Here is a 17164-nt window from a genome sequence, read left to right on the forward strand (position 1 = left end):
CATTTAGGGAATAAGAGAGGGACAAACACTGAAGGGAAAAGAAGGTGATAGGCAGACAGACAAGTATTCAGGGGGAAAGACAGATGGACAGACAAGTATTCGAGGGCAAAGACAGATGGACTGACAGACGAGTATTCAAGGGCAAAGACACATGGACGGACAGACAAGTATTCAAGGGGAAAGACAGAGCTGGACAGACAGACAAGTATTCAGGGGGTTAAAGACAGACAAGCTCTTGGGGGTGGGGGGAAGGGGGCAGACAAGCACTCGAGGGGAAAGAAAGGGGAGTGGACAAGCACTCAGGGACCAAGAGAGGGGCAGTGGCCGGTGAGAAGTCCGGCCAGCGCTCCGGACACGCCGGGCACAGCCCAGAGCCCAGAGCCCAGAGCCCAGACAGGAGCGATCCCATCCCGGCTCGCGCCCGAGCCCGCGCCCGCGCTCGCGTAAGCCTCCCCGCTCCCCCCTCCCCTTACCGGGGAAGGATCGAGGGAGGGGCGGCGGCGCCCGCGTTCGCACCTCTCCGGGCTCGGAGGTTTCGCGGTTCTATCGGGCCTGGGCTGGGGCCTCCAGGCCTCCCTCTTCACCTCCTCGGGCCCCTCGGCGCGCTCCGCTTGGAGCAGGAGAACCTTCCCATTCCCAAGCCGCCAGACTAAGTCACGGCTAAGGGGGCGGACGGAAAGCCGCGAGGGTCCCGCCCCAGAGGCGGGAGGCGGAGCGATGGGCGGGGTTTTGGTCATGACGTCACCGCCAGCCAGTCTCTTCTTTCCTGCTCCAGCTCCCCGCCCCTCCTACTCTGGCCCGGCCACGTGGAGGGCGAAAGGTTGTAGGCCCGAGGCTGGTGGGTTTCCCTGGACAGACTACTGGAATGCTGCAGGGCGCATCCAGGAGATACTCGGGCAGGGCTCCAAAGTCCCTTCAGCATGCCGGCAGGTTCCCCAGGGGTCCCAAGGAAGGAGCAGCCCAGGCAAGTACGCCCACCCAGAGCTCAGCTCAGCTCACCTCCTCCCGTGAGCCCTCACGTTCCCAGCCTCAGTTTCCTCGTCTGTGCCATGGGGAGTTGGATTAAGTCGTAGGATAAGGGACCTCAGAGGCCGTCAAGACAAGGAAACTGAGAAAGACTACAGTGGCTGACCTACTAGTACTATGAAATAAATCTGGAAATGGGCTGGAGACAAATGCTATAGGACTTTAAATGTCAATTCACTGTGAAGCTGAAAGGACCTGGGTTTAAATCCTGCCTCTGATACTACCTGTGGGACCTTAGACAAGTCACATAATTTCTCTGGGTCTCAGTTTTTTCATCTGCAAACTGGGTTCACATAGATGGCCTCTGATATCCTGTCCAAATCTGAATCTATGTTCTTTTGCTCCTGTCTTGGGGAATAGGGAGCCACTGAAAGTTCTTGAGCAAGCAAAACTTGTGTTTTAAGGAAATTATTTTGATAGCCCTGTGGAGGCTTGGTTTGAGAGAAGAGGAGATTGGAAACAGGGAAACCAATTTCAAAGCTATTGCAGTAGTCCAGGTAAGAAGCAGTGAAGGCCTGAACCAAGGTAGCAGCCTGTGTGAGTGGCGAAAAGGGACAGGACCCTATAATGATCTGTTCTAAAGCTCTCATTTTACAAATAAAGAAATCTGGGCCCAGAGCAGTGGAGTGACTTGTCTACAATCACACAGTCATGAGGTGACGGTGATCTCTCAGGTTCCTTTGAGTTCCTCTCATTCTTTGGCCTCACAGTTGTGTCCAATGGCAGCAATGGTGCAAGTGGAGAGAGCCCTGAACCGAGAGTCAGAAGACCTTGAGTTACTTTGCCTCCTGATATTTCAGTTTTTCCACCTGTAAAATGAGGGGATTAGATATGATAATTACTTGAGTCCCTTCCAAGTTTATCATTCCATTTTATAAAGGACTAACACAATCACAGGCTTCCCCTAATTTCTCACTGCCCTGCTCTCTGACCTTGCCTCACCACTTGCTTCCTCTTCCTTTTTGCTTTTGTCAGCCCAGGGCATTATCTATTCACTTGCATTTCTCTCAAGAGTCTAATTTACCCTGTCCTGATCTCTCCCAGGGGTAAAGTCTATTGTAGTGAAATATAGAGCAGTGACTCAAGTCTCTTTCACATTGACACTAGAGTATTGGGCCTGAATTCAGGAAGACCCACCCGTGTTCAAATCTGGCCTCTGATACCAACTGTGTGACCCTGGACAAGTCACTTAATCCTGTTTGCCTCAGTTTCCTTGTCTGTAAAATGAGGTGGAGAAGAAAATGGCAAACCACTCCAATGTCATCTCTGCCAAGAAAACCCCAAATGAGATCACAAAGAGTCAAACACAACTGAAAAATGGCTGAATATACTCCTTACTATAGAATGTCAGGGCTAGAAGGGACCATGGACAACATGTAATCCAATTTGATAATATATCTTGCCACTGGGCCCAGATGGCTCCAGGGGAAAGAGTGAGGCTGGTGACTTTGCACAGCCCTTCCTCATTTAAATCCAATTCATTGCAAGTCATGACATCTGTCATTGTCCTTTTATTTTATTTTATTTTTTTGGTGAGGCAATTGGGGTTAAGTGACTTGCCCAGGGTCACACAGCTAGTAAGTGTTAAGTGTCTGAGGTAGGATTTGAACTCAGGTCCTCCTGAATCCAGGGCCACTGCTCTATCCACTGTGCCACCTAGCTGCCCCTGTCATTGTCCTTTTAGAGAACAAAGGACAAACAACAACAATCCAACCACTTTATTTTATAAGTGAGATATCCAAGCCCAGCTTTATTACATTTTATTACCCTCCCCACGCTATGGTCTTGCTGAACTGGCCTTCCTGCTGTTCTTCACAGATAACATATTCTGTCTCCCATCTCAAGGCCTTTTTACTGACTATCCCCATTGTGTGGAATTCACACCCACCTCTACTGATTGGTGACTCCGTCCCTAGAACCACCATTCTAGGAAGGACCCAGCCATGTTTCATTTCATTCATGACCGGACTCTTTCCCGACTCTTGCCCTTTCTCCTTATCATCTGCCTGCAGCCCCCTGGGTGTATTCTGCTACTCCCCCATCACCTCACTTTTCAGCTTCACTTTATGCTGACATTAAAATGTCAGCTCTTTGAGAGAGTCATTGTCTTGCTTGCATTTGTGTTCCATTTGTGTTCCACTGTTTCTGTATGTCTGTCTGTCTGTCTCTTGGGTTTCCTTTGAGATTCAGCTCACAAACCAGTTTTGTTTGTTTTATTTGTTTTGGGTTTTTTTGCTGAAGGTTTTCCAGGTCTCCCTCCTGACCCCAGGTTTTGTAAATATATGTGTGTACGTACATATGTATGTATGTACATATATATATATACACACACATATGTATGCTGTCTCTGTTTTCTGTTTCAGAGTTGGCTCCTTGAGGGCAGGCAAGAACTGTTCTATTTCTGTCTTTGTATTCCCAGTGCCTAGAACTGTGTCTGGCACGAAGAAGGCAGTTAACAAATGCTTACTGGTTGATAGTTCCCACCATCCCTACCTTGTTTTTTGTTTGTTTTTTTTTTGGTGGGGCAATGGGGGTTAAGTGACTTGCCCAGGGTCATGTAGCCAGTAAGTGTCAAGTGTCTGAGGCCATATTTGAACTCAAGTCCTCCTGAATCCAGGGCTGGTGCTTTATCCACTGCGCCCCTTTGCTTTGTGACCTTAGGAAAGTCTCTTAATTTTTCTTTTACTTAATTTATTTATCTATGAAAGAAGACTTCAAATTGGGTGACGTGCAGAGGTCCTTTCCAACTCTTAAGCTTTTATATAATATTACACATTATACTCTATGCAATGCAGCAGGACTGAAAGCCACTGGAGAATTTCACTGACATTTATCTCAAACAGAAGGGCCTTTTCCCAGATAGTTGTCTTGGACTATTTGTTATTTAAATTTACCTCAAACATCCTTTATAAGCTGCTTCCATCTTTCTGGTTTCATTATGCATTGTTCATTTTCTGTGCTCCCTGGTCACACAAAATTGGCCTCATCTCTTTACTTCACATATGTAATAAATCCAGAAAAGACAACCAAGATAGTTGTGGCAAAATGGGTAGAATACTGGCCCTGGATTCAGGAGGACCTGAGTTCAAAAATCCGGCCTCAGACATTTGACACTCACTAGCTGTGTGATCCTGGGCAGGTCACTTAACCCTGATTACCTCAAACATCTGGGGCCATCTCCAGTTGTCCCGACCTGTGTCCTACCACTGGACCCAGATAGCTCTGGAGGAGAGAGTGAGGCTAATAATTTTGCACAGTTTAAATCCAATTCACTGCAAGTCATGATTTCACCTCCAGATGTCATGGTCCTCTGGGAACAAAGGATGAACAACAACCACAGACCAGAATCACTCAAGATGGCATAAATAAATCCAATTCCCTGGCCTTTTGATTGGCCATCCCCCCCTGCCTTGAATGCATTCCCTCCTCATCCTTTCTCCGTGAAATCCTTCTCTTCTGTGAAGAAACAGCTCAAACATCTTCCCCAAGATGTCTTTTGTAACCCTCCCAACACTTTGCTTATTTGCTATGGTTAACATGGTTTGTGGTGCCAGCCCACTTGGGTACACAGGAGCATGAAAGCTTTAGCATAGGCTGCAGCCACACTTGGGTAAAACCTCTGCAGGTGGGCTAAACCAGGTGGAGGGTAACCAATAGGCCTCAAAGCCATCAGCTGATGGAGGAGGGTCTCTACCCCAGTGTAAAGACTTCTCCTGGTAGAAGGGGCAGATGCAAACAATTTCTTCCAGCAGCTGTGAAGGCAGCTAAAAGCAGGCTCTGTAGAGCACTTAGAGCTTGGTCAGACATGAAAGACACCAAGTTCATCCACACCCATCACCAGTCATCTGGATTACATTTTGAGAACCGCTGCCATAAAGCATGATAAATATGAATAATTCAGGAACAAGGTAAAGAAAGCAGGGCCAAAGAGCACTATATCCCCTGACCACTACAATGTAGATAAAGTCACACTGAGAGGCAAAAAAATGGGCATTCTTTTTTTTTTTTAATTTTTTTTTAAGTGAGGCAATTGGGGTTAAGTGACTTGCCCAGGGTCACACAGCTAGTTAAGTGTTAAGTGTCTGAGGTCGGTTTTGAACTCAGGTACTCCTGACTCCAGGGCCGGTGCTCTATCCACTGTGCCACCTAGCTGCCCCCTAAATGGGCATTCTTGATACATAATAGTAAAAGCCATTTTTTCCCTTCACAATGGTAAATGACAAAAGTATAAAGGATGTAGTTGCAATCACTCTATTACTGATTTTTCTCACCTGTCAATGTACTTTATTTGAATGCTTGTTACCAAGTATCTGTCATATCAGAATAAAATGTATCACAACCTTGATACCTTGTTGGACCTAAGATGTCAGAAATTGAGTATTCCCTACATTATTCAGATTCCTTTCAAGCCAGGTCTGCTCTATCTTTATAGCTCTCAGAAATCCTGCCTCCCTATGATTTGCCATCCAGTAGAGGTGGAAATGGAGGAGGTCAATGAACATGCTAGGGGCCTTGCCTTACTTTAGTGCTCTGGACCTTGCAGGAATGCAAAATGAACCCGTTAAATAATTATCCCTTAACTCTCTCCAGGCATCCATCTCTCTTAGTATATCCTTCACTGCTCCTCACATAGAGTTTAACTTTTGTATTATATCACATCCTGCTCATGGCCACCAAGAATCTTTCCACTTTAAAACCTGGTCCATCTTTCTAGCTTCATTATACACTGTTCATTTCCTGTGCTCTCTGGTCCCACAAAATTGGCCTCATCTATTTATTTCAAATATGGCACAAATAAATCCAACCCCCTGGCCTTTTGGTTTGCCACCCCCCCCCCACCTAGAATGCATTGCTTCCTTGCCTCTTCTTCATGAAATCCTTCTCTCCTTTGAAGAAACAATTCAAACAGACATCTTGACTTTAATTCTTGGGGAAGATTTATATCATGGAAAAGGCACTTGCTCTAGAGTCAAAGGATCAGGTTTCAGGTCCTGCCCCTTATACTTAGTATCTATATGAACACTTATTATCTATCTATATAGCCACATGCAAATCATTTAACCTCTCTAGGCCTCAGTTTCCTCCTCTGAAGAATAAAGGAATTAAAACTAGATGACCTTTGAGGTTTGTGATGATCAAAAATTTGAGAGACATAGTTTCTGGATACTTTAATCATTTTTATTAATAAGTCCAGCAGGTTATTAATAAAAGGATGGTCATTGGCCATCTCTCTCAGACCAAAGACCAAAATGGCAGTGGATTCACAGCTTATATATCCTTCCAAACAGTAAGTGGTTCATCAAACAGCAACCAAATCTAATTGGTGATGTGATTGGAGGTGGGTTATATTAAAATTAGGTCTTGGCATATGTGACTTAGGTTACTCAAATCTTGATCAAAAAGATATCAGAGAAAGATTGTAGACCCCACCCAAACAGACTGGATCACAATAGCTTTCATGGTTTGGCTCAATAGAGTAAAATCTCATCAGCAGGGAAGGTAAAGGTTAACTCAAGCATTAGTAAGAAGGGTCTGAATCTCTGCACAATATTAATTATTAATGATTTCTTACAGGTTTCTTTCAGGTCTATATCTGTGGTCCTACACTTTAAAGCTATAGAGCATTGCCAGAATAATACTATTATTAAAAAGATAGGACTTTGTCTTGGGAGAAGCTTAAGGTCATTAAAGATATTCATAATTTCCCAAAGGCATTCCAGCTTGCCTGCCTCTCTTTCTATTCCACTCTTAGCCCAGCTTTTTGTCCATTTTCAGTATCCATCCAAGCTATGTATGCTGTAGACTAACTCTATGGGTCTATCCAGCTTTATATTGGGATTCTTAACATTCTTTCATTCCTTGGATTTTCCAGAATAGCTAAGTAGGCCAGACTACGTTGAATAAGTGTGGATCTCACTTAGGAAATGCTATAGTATTCCAGAACTTGATGCAGTCAGCACATCATCAGAAAAGAGGAAAATCTAAAGGACCTCTCCATCTTTAGGGAATCCTTCTTCCATCTGGACTCTGAGTTGGACAACTTGAATGATCAGAGTAAACACCCTTGACAAGCTCGTGCCCCCTATTTTATTTCTTACTTCTTAATAACATGAGGATCATCAAATAGCATTTTCTCTTGTTACATTTTTAAAGGAATTTGTTTAAAGGAGGTTTTGTCACATGTGAAGGAAACAAAATGTGCGGAATTAAATGCTTTTTAAAATATAAAATAAGTGCAAAAGAATCTTGTGGGGAAAAAGAACCTTTCAATTAATTGAGTGATTATAAAGATGTGATCTATGGTAGTTTAAAAGTTTTTCTTGGGGCAGCTAGGTGGCTCAGTGGATAGAGCACCAGCCCTGGATTCAGGAGGACCTGAGTTCAAATCCAGCCTCAGACACTTAACACTTACTAGCTATGTGACCCTGGGCAAGTCACTTAACCCCAACTGCCTCACCACCCCCCCCCCAAAAGTTTTTCTTTTTGGTAAATTTTATTTTTATTTTAGACTTAAATACAAAATGAAAAAAAAATTGCCATGTACACAGAAGAACATAGGAGAGGATTCAATATAAAACAATAAATTTCCATTTCAAGAAAAACTACATACAAAATACTACATATTGTTTTCAAATCTGCCCAGCTTTTCTTTGTTTTCTTGTTGTTTTTCTTTTGTTTTCTACCATGTACTTTTTTACTTTATTTTCCTCTCCCTCCCCCTGCCTCAACCATGGTAGAATATTACTTGCAATAGTATCCTTGTTCCTTTCTCAAATCATCATTAAAGATGCCCTCAATGGACTCGTCTTATGAACATTTTGAAGACTTGGGAAAGTAGGAATACACATTAACAATAATCTCTTAGTAACCTTTTTGTTTGTTTGTTTCTTTTATGTGAGATAGTTTACCCCATTTCATCTTTCCCTTTCCCTTTCTCCCAGGGCATTCCTCTCACGCCTTAATTTTATTTTTTTAAAAGATATCATCCCTTCAAATTCAACTCACACCTGTGCCCTCTGTCTAAATATACATTCAGCTGCCCTAATAATGAGAGAGTTCTTATTACAAGTTACAAGTATAATCTTCCCATGTAGGAATGTAAACAGTTTAACTTTTTAATATACCTCATGATTTCTTTTTCCCGTTTAACATTTTTTGCTGTTTGTTTTTTTTGTGGGGCAATGGGGGTTAAGTGACTTGCCCAGGGTCACACAGCTAGTAAGTGTCAAGTGTCTGAGACCAGATTTGAACTCAGGTACTCCTGAATCCAGGTCCAGTGCTTTATCCACTGTGCCACCTAGCTGCCCCCTCCTGTTTACGTTTTTATGCTTCGCAAGGTCTTGTATTTGGAAGTCAAATTTTCTATTCAGCTCAGATCTTTTCAGCACAAATACCTGAAAGTCCTCTCTTTCATTGAATTCCCATTTTCCCCTCAGAAGGATTATAATCAGTTTTGGTGGCAAAGTGATTCTTGGTTATAATCCCAGTTCCTTTGCCTTCTAGAATATCATATTCCAAGCCCTTTTTGTTTTGTTTTTTTTTTTAGTGAGGCAATTGGGGTTAAGTGACTTGCCCAGGGTCACACAGCTAGTAAGTGTTAAGTGTCTGAGGCCAGATTTGAACTCAGGTACTCCTGACTCCAGGGCCGGTGCTCTATCCACTGCGCCACCTAGCTGCCCCAAGCCCTTTTATCCTTTAATGTAGAAGCTGCTAGATCTTGTGTTATCCTGAGTCTGGATCCACAATACTTAAATTGTTTCTTTCTGGCTGCTTGCAATATTTTCTCTTTGACCTGGGAGCTCTGGAATTTGGCTATAATCTTCCTGGAAGTTTTCATTTTGGGATCTCTTCCAGGAGGTAATCAGCAGATTTTTTAATTTCTATTTTACCTTCTGGTTCTAGAATATCAGACCTGGTTCACTGGGGCTGGGTCTGTTCTGGGATTGGGGCTGCACTGGCATGGTCTGCGCTGGGCTGCACTCCACTCTCATCCAATACAACAGACCTTTCCTGCCGACCATCTAAGTTGTCTTTGACTGGAAAATTATTTCACCCTGTCCTTTTGTGGGTTCTGGCGCTCCAGGAATTGTCTTATGGTATTATTTGAAGGTATTTGGAGGGGTCTTGGGGAAAACTCAGACAAGTCACTGCATTTTCTCTGCCATTTTGTCTCTACCACCTAACCTTTTTTTTTGGTTGTTGTTAATAATATGGTTGGAGGGTTGTTTTTGATTCTTTCAAGAAACTTGAGCATTGCTTTGAGCTTAGACTTCCTCTGTATATGTGTAGTCTCATGTAGCAGGTTTTTTCCATTTTTTTTCTGATCTTTTTACTTCTTCCTACAGCTTATCCAGAGCTATGATAGTAATGTGGTGGCTCTACTATCATTGATGGTGAGAAAGAATTCATTATAATATCTTTATAGATCTTTTTTTTCTCCTCTGTTGTCCTATGCCCAGTTTCATTCTGAAATGATTAGGTGGGTTTCTTACTAAACTTTCAATAAACTTGTTCTTCCCTTCATGACTTCTCAGTATTTTATAAAGTTATGGTGTCCAAAATCTTCTACCATCCCTTTTTGTAAACATTTCAAAAATGATTTTATATTTTAAACCAGGGCCTGCTATCTCTCTCTGCCTAGCAAGAGAAAAGTAACGTAGGCTGGGAACATTAAAAGAGCAGTGTATGGGGGCAACTAGGTGGTGCAGTGGATAGAGTACCAGCCCTGGATTCAGGAGGACCTGAGTTCAAATCCAGCCTCAGACACTTGATGCTTACTTCCTAGCTGTGTGACCCTGGGCAAGTCACTTAACCCTCATTGCCCTGCCTCCCCTCCCCCCAAAAGAGCAGTGTATTCTGTGAAACGCAAAAGTATTTTCTCCTATTTGTTGGCTGACGACAGTTTCTTTGCTCTTTTAGTCTCCTTGTTATGGTGATTTATTTACATTGGTTAAATTTCTTTAGAAAATAGTGATATTCTCTGTCAGTTTTTGTTATTTTATCAGTTTCCTCTTGTTCGGTGTCAGGAACTGCCTAGATTACATGCTGTGGTTTCTCATTTCATTTTACTGTCTTAATTTTTATCTCTACTTCAACAAGTCAGTGGTTAGTGATCAGACTACATAGTTATTTAAATTATATACTCTTATGGTTTACCTAGAAATGATTCTCATATTAACATTTAGTTGTTTGCTAATAGAATAGAGTGTGGTTCTTTTTTTTAATTGTTATTTGGTACACAGTGCCTCCCAATTCTCTTCTCAAAGGAAGTAATCAAAATAGATAAAATGATAGAAATATAGCTTCAAAAGTGTCCTGGGGAAATGAGAAGTTAATTGACTTGCCTAGACCAGAGCACAGGTCAGGAGAGTGGTGATCACACCTGTCCTTGGCTCATGTCACCTTGGAATCTCTAAAAAAAGGCACCTGGCAGGATTGAAAATCTATTTTAGAAGGATAGGGTATGATGAGACTAAAGATATCTGACCGCCCCGTTGCAGCCACATAGAACTTCAGCCCTCTTCACATGTGGTCCCTCTTTCAATTCAGGGTGCCGTAGGCTTATATATGAGTGCTCTGTCCATAAGAATATAATTTTCTTTGCTTATATATATAAAACATATATATTTTTTTTTCTTCAGTGCAACAAACATTTTTTTTTCTAGTTACATGTAAAGGTAGTTTTCAACATTCATTTTCATAAGATTCAGAGTTCTAAATTTTTCTCCCTCCCTCCCTTTCCTTCCCCCTCCACAAGACATCAGCCAATCTGATATAGGTTATATATGTACAATCAACAAGTGCTCTTTTTATCAGTTTTTTCTATGGAGGTAGATATTGTGCTTCATCATTAGTCCCTTGGGATTGTCTTGGTTCATTGTATTGCTGACAGTAGTTAAGTCATTCACAATTGCTCATCAAACAATACTGCTGTCACTATGCATAATGCCCTCCCAGTTCTGCTCACTTCACTATACAGCAGTTCATATGAGTCTTTCCATGTTTTTCTGGGATCATCCTGTTTGTCATTTCCTATAGCACAATACCATTCCACTACAATCATATACCACAGCTTCTTCAGTCATTCCTCAGTTGATGGACATTCCCTTGATTCCTAATTCTTAGTCACCACAAAGAGTTGTTATAAATATTTTTTGTACAATTTACCCCCCTTTTCTCTTTTTCATGATTACTATTAATTGTTCCCCTCCATCCTATTCCCTTCCTCATGATATTTACTCTATTATCCATCTGATTTCACCCCATCCCTCTTCAAAAGGGATTTGTTTCTGTCTCTCCCCTCCTTTTTTTCCTGCAGGCTTAGATAAATTACTCCACCCAATTGAGTGTGTATGTTATTCCCTCCTTGAGCCAATTCTGATGAGACTGAGGTCTTTGAGCCAATTCTGTTGAGTGTTAGGTTAATTTACTGTCCAGATTAAATGGATTACTCTATGCAATTGGGTGTGTGTGTGTGTGTGTGTGTGTGTTAATCCCTCCTTGAGGCAACTCTGATGAGATTAAGGTATCTGAGCCTATTCAGATGAATGTAAAATTCATTTACTACCCTGCTTCTCCTTCATCTCTTCCCCCACTCCATGAGCCCTTTCTTTTTTCTTTCATGTGGGATTTCACCCCATGCTACCTCTGCCCTTCCGCCTCCCCCAGTGCATTCCCCTCACCCCTCAATTTAACCCTAAAAATGTCATCATGGGGCAGCTAGGTGACACAGTGGACAAAGTATCCACCCTGGACCCAGGGGGATCCCAGCCAAAACCCGGACTCAGACACAAGACAGTCACCCACAACTCCAGGTATACCTTCCAACTCAATTTTTTAATGGTCCTCTAGGGTTTTGTATTTGAAAGTCAAATTTGCCATTCAGTTCAGGTCTTTTCATCACAAATGCCTGGAAGTCCTCTTTTTCATTGAAGTCCCATTTTTTTCTTCTGAAAGATTATGGACAGTTTTGCTGGATATGTGATTCTTGGTTGTAATCCCAATTCCTTTGCCATCTGGAATATCATATTCCATGCTTTCCAGTCCTTTAATGTAGAAGCTGCTAGATCTTGTGCTATCCTGACTGGGGCTCCACAGTACTTGAATTCTTTCTTTTTGGCAGCTTGCAATATTTTCTCCTTTACCTGAGAGCTCTGGAATTTGGCTATAATATTTCTAGGAATTTTCCTTTTGGGATCTCTTTCAGGAAGCGATCGGTGGATTCTTTCAATTTCTATTTTACCTTCTGCTTCTAGAATATCAGGGCAATTTTCCCTGACAATTTCTTGGAAGATGATGTCTAAGCTCTTTCCTTGATCATGGTTTTCAGGTAGACCAATAATTTTCAAATTTATCTCTCCTGGACCTATTTTCCAAGTCAGCAATTTTTCCAAGAAGATTTTTCACATTACTCTCTATTTTTATATTCATTTGGATTTGCTTTATTGTGTCTTGGTTTCTCATAAAGTCACTAGTTTCCATTTGTTCAATCCTAATTCTTAGGCAATTATTTTCATCAGAGAACTTTTGTACCTCCTTTTCCCAATTTGGCTTTTCAAGCTGTTGACTTTTTTCTCATGCCTTTCCTGCATCACCCTCATTTCTCTTTCCATTTTTTCCTCTACCTCTCTAACTTTATCTTTAAAGTCCTTTTTGAGTGCCTCTATGGCCTGAGACCAAGTCATATTTTTCTTGGAAGCTTTAGATATAGGGGTCCTAATACTGACATCTTCCTCTGAGGGTGCACCTTGATCTTCCTTGTCACTAAAGAAACTTTCTATGGTCCTCACCTTTCTCTGTCTGTTCATCTTACCTTTCTTTTACTTGACTTTTAGCTCCTTAAAGTGGGGCACTGTTTCCAGGCTGCATTATCCCAAGCTTCAGAAGGTCCCAGGTGGTATGATTTAAGGAAGAGTAGGTTCTTTACTTCCCTGGCCTGTTCCCAGGTTGTTATTGTCAGCTCTGATGAGCCTGTGCCCCTCCCCCACCTGGGCCACTGCTACTCAAGCCTACCTGCTGGTTCCCTGCAGGGGTGAAAAACCAAAGTTCTGCCTCAGCACCAGCATAGACCTCTGTAATCTCCCCCTCCTACAAGGGCTCAGCCCTCTCACCAGACTGTGAGCTTAATTCCAGACAACACTGGTGCTGCAGCTGATTCGGGGGGGGGGGGGCTCTTTCTCTGGTGAGGCCTTCCTGGGACTAGATCTGTGTCAGGATGACTGTGGGGTTGGGCTCCACTCATGTCTCAGCACAACAGCTCCCTCCTTCCGACCTTCCAAGCCATCCTTTGTCAAAAGATGATTTCAGCACATTCTTCTGTGGGTTTTGCTGCTCCAGGAATTGTCCCATGGCATTATTTGGATGTTTTTTGGAGCGATCATGTCATGAGTTTGAGAACTCACTGCCTTTCCCCTGCCATCTTGGCTCCACCCCAGAAGTCTCGGTTGCTTATATTTTGTAAGATATCTTGGGAGTTTGGGGGCTAGAAAGTTATACAGAGTATATGTAATTGTTCCAGGGGAGATTTGAATCCAAATTTTCCTGACTCCAAAGGCCAGTCTTCTATATACTAATTGGCTATGCCTTTATTCCTTTTCTCATAAAATAGCAATATTATTAATAATAATAATATTTAAATAGCACTTTAAGATTTATAAAGAGAATCTACATATGTTTGTTAATTTGATTCTTACAACAACTTTTGAGGTAGGTACTATTATTATCCTCCAACTAAGAGATGTCAGGTAAGGCCCTTCTAAACCATGACAAAGGAACTCTTCCTTAGACTTACTTATGCAGAGGAACAGAAGAAGCTAGTTCCTTAACCCTGCAAGAAAAGAAAGAAAGATTCAGGTTATTGGAATCTTAAAATCATAGATTTAGAGCTGGGAAGGGACTTAAATGCTATTGAGTCCAACCCCACCATTTTTTCAGATGAGGAAACTATGGCTTAATGAGGTTGTAACTTGTCCCAAGTGACTCTGGTAGTATGTGGCAGGGATGGATTATCTCCTTCAATTCTCTGAATCCAAATCTAATACTACTCAGTCACCCTCTGCAGTCCCCAAGGGGAGACAGCGGCAAAATTTAGTGTGAGCTTGTGAGCTTCAGTTTCCTACAGAGTAGGGATAAATCTATAATAACTACTTAATTCATTCAACAAACAGTTATTCAGTTCTTTCTATAGGCAGGACACTGTTCTAAATGCTAAGAGACATACAAAATTACACTATTCTCAGTGCCTGGAAGGAAGGAGCTACATGGCTCAGTACACAGAGTTCTGGGCCTGAAGTCAGGAAGACCTGAGTTCAAATCTGGCCTCAGACACTCACTAGCTGTGTAACGTTGGACAAGTCTGAGCTAGAAAAGAAAATGGCAAGCTACTCCAGTACATATGCCAAGAAAACTCCAAATGGGATCGATCGCAGAGTCAGACAGGCCTGAGCAACAGCAGAGCCAGGAAAGATGCAAGGTTTAGGTAAAACATACTCCCTGCTCTGGTGAAGCTCACTGTCTAGTACAGAAATAAAATACGAGCATAAATAACTGACTGAAATACCTAGTGTTGCATTATAAGCGTAATGAGAAATATATAAAACAAAAGACTTTAGGAATTCTGTAGGGGGAGGGCAGTTATTTACCAACCTGACAATGATAGAGGGGCACACTGTTTTCCTGGGGCAAATGCCCGGGACATTGTAGAGAACTTTCTGAGACTTCTTAGACCTGCTGACACTTGTGATAACAAATACCACCACAAATTAAAACTTGGAATGGTTTCCTAGTGATTACAAAATACCATGGAAGATACCAAAGACCTTAGGTCCCCTATTGTATTTTCATCACAGCTGCTGCCCTGAGGCAAAGACTTCTGAAAAGGGTAATAACTAGCTATTCAGTTGGCCTCTTTCTACAAGGTAGAAAAGGCTTTAAATTTTGTAATGATGGATTCTTAGCCAGGGATGATATGTGCAAGTGTGAAGAATAGGCAAAATATATGTTCTTTGTTGTGGTGGGAACAATATCCGAATGAAATTTGTCATGAGCCATTCTAATTGAAATGGAAATCAGTTAGTATTAATTACTTTGATTTATTTTTAGTTTGGTTATAGGATTAAGCTCCTTTCTTTAGGAAAAACTAACCCAGACTAACATAGTCTCTTGAGTCTAGGTTACCTATAGATTTAGTGAATAGATAGATCGATAAGCCTTTATCATTTAGTAGCAGATACTTTAGAGTAAGACATGTATCTTTGTAGGAATAAAAATAATCATCTAGCATTTGGAGAAAAGGGGAGTTAGCTAAAGGTTCAATTTCCCTTTCTGGCAGCTGGGAGGATGGGGTTGACTGCTTGCTTATCATCCACCAACTACGAGTTCCTTTTCCCCCCGTCACAGTTCCCTTTTTCCTGGGATTTCCTGAAGGAAGTTCCCATTTCTAGAAGGTGAGAGATCATGTCAGTTAATCTGTGGGCCCTTTTAAAGTAATACTTCTGGTTGTAAAACATACCAGAAGCAAGGCAAAGACTTCTGGGGTAGGATTAAGAAAGCCGGGGAGAAACTAGCTACTCAGATGACCTGTCTTGTGTAATAGAATTATATTCAAAACAAGTTTCTATAATTTTTTTAATTCCTCTCTTCTGTTATAAAAAATCAGCTCTGCAAATCACTCCTTGTCTCTGACACTTGAGGAGTCAGATGACCTGGTTTGATACACAAATGCTAGCTTTGTAAATTAAATCATAAATGTTCACTCCTCAGTTTCTTATTTCAGATAATTAATTTTAACAGTTGGCACCCAGGTGGAACCTGATAGATTGACTCCAGACTTCTGTAAGTAGTCTTCTTGAAGGAATTTCCTTGAGAGCTCTTCAGTTACCAAGGGATTGAGAAGATCTCAGAGGACTGTTTTGGAGGCCTGACTCTCCTCCACACAGAACCCCAATTTTTCTGAGCCAAGGTAAGCCTCTACTACTTCAAGAAAGAAATCACCAAAACCACCATTTTTTTTTATTCTGCTGAAGGTTTTAAGTGAAAATGTGTAAGATTCTTTCAAGTTTAAGGTAGCCTCCACTTTGGAGAATGAAAAGCTTTTTATTAGAGGTTATCCTCTAGGTAGTGTGGAAGAAAGTTTGTTTATTTACTGTAAGGTTATCCCCTAGGGAAGAAAAAGGTTTTGGGGTTGTTGTTGTTTTTTTGTTTTTGTTTTTTTGGGGGGGAACTTTGTAAGAAGTAAAATAAGCATTTCTCTTTTAATTATGTAATTTAGCAAAGAACCTTGAAGAAGTAGAATTCTCTAGTAGGAACTGGTCATAAATAAATCTAAATTTTAAAAGAGAACAAGGGTGAAGACTTTGCTAAATTGAATCTTTAAAATGCTCATGCACATGTATGCGCATGTGTGTATGTGTGTGCATTGTGAGAAAATAATTACTCATAATGGATTTCCAGGGGAGACCCAAAGATCACTTTCAATCTTTTCTCCCCCTCACCCCAGAAAATTCAGCTCCACCAAATCTTGTTTGGGACAAGCCCAAGGGAACAAAAGGAATGTAGATTGATGCTTTTGTCTAGCTCTGTGAGCTGATGACTTAGGTATCTGACTTTGCCTTTGTCCTCCAGAGAGTGTCTTTCTCCTTAGGACCTCAGTAGAGTTCATTTTCATTTGGACCATTCTTTTCTTTCTTTTTTTTCTTCTTCTTTTCTTTTCTTTTCTTTTTTGTGGGGCAATGAGTTAAGTGACTTGCCCAGGGTCACACAGCTAGTAAGTGTCAAGTGTCTGAGACCAAATTTGAACTCAGGTCCTCCTGAATCCAGGGCCAGTGCTTCATTCACTGTGCCACCTAGCTGCCTCTGGACCACTTTTAAGTCATGTTAACCAGTGGAATGAAATGATGCTAACAATTGGCTTTGATCAATGTACAATGACCCACCCCTATCAAAAGAGGATAAAAACCTTGACCACAGGAGGCTCCTCTCTCTTGGCTTCCTGGACCGGCTCCCTTGGCTCAGAATGCTGTCCCTTGGTGCCTGCTCTCCCTCTTAGGACAGTGTAGGTTCTGTAGGTCCTCTGAACTCTCCTGGAGACCATGTGCTGTCTTTCTAAGAGATAGCATGGGTCTTCTAGGACTTTTCTCCT

At 41.8% G+C, this 17164-nt stretch overlaps 1 protein-coding gene across 6 annotated transcripts in view; it reads right to left on the bottom strand.

Annotated features, from left to right (window-relative positions):
- CROT (carnitine O-octanoyltransferase) overlaps positions 1–654 on the bottom strand; it is a 33876-nt gene extending 33222 nt beyond the window's left edge. For 4 of the 6 annotated variants that reach the window (XR_006353333.1, XM_043968484.1, XM_043968482.1 and 1 more), the window contains exon 1: positions 517–654. The gene's annotated coding sequence lies outside the window, so the exon portion shown is untranslated. Of the gene's footprint in view, positions 1–473 lie in introns of all 6 variants that reach the window. The other 2 variants (XM_043968485.1, XM_043968483.1) reach the window with 1 other exon arrangement.
- Positions 655–17164: the final 16510 nt, after the last annotated feature.

The sequence above is a fragment of the Dromiciops gliroides genome, chromosome 5 (genome assembly GCF_019393635.1).
Source record: "Dromiciops gliroides isolate mDroGli1 chromosome 5, mDroGli1.pri, whole genome shotgun sequence".
Taxonomy (NCBI): domain Eukaryota; kingdom Metazoa; phylum Chordata; class Mammalia; order Microbiotheria; family Microbiotheriidae; genus Dromiciops; species Dromiciops gliroides.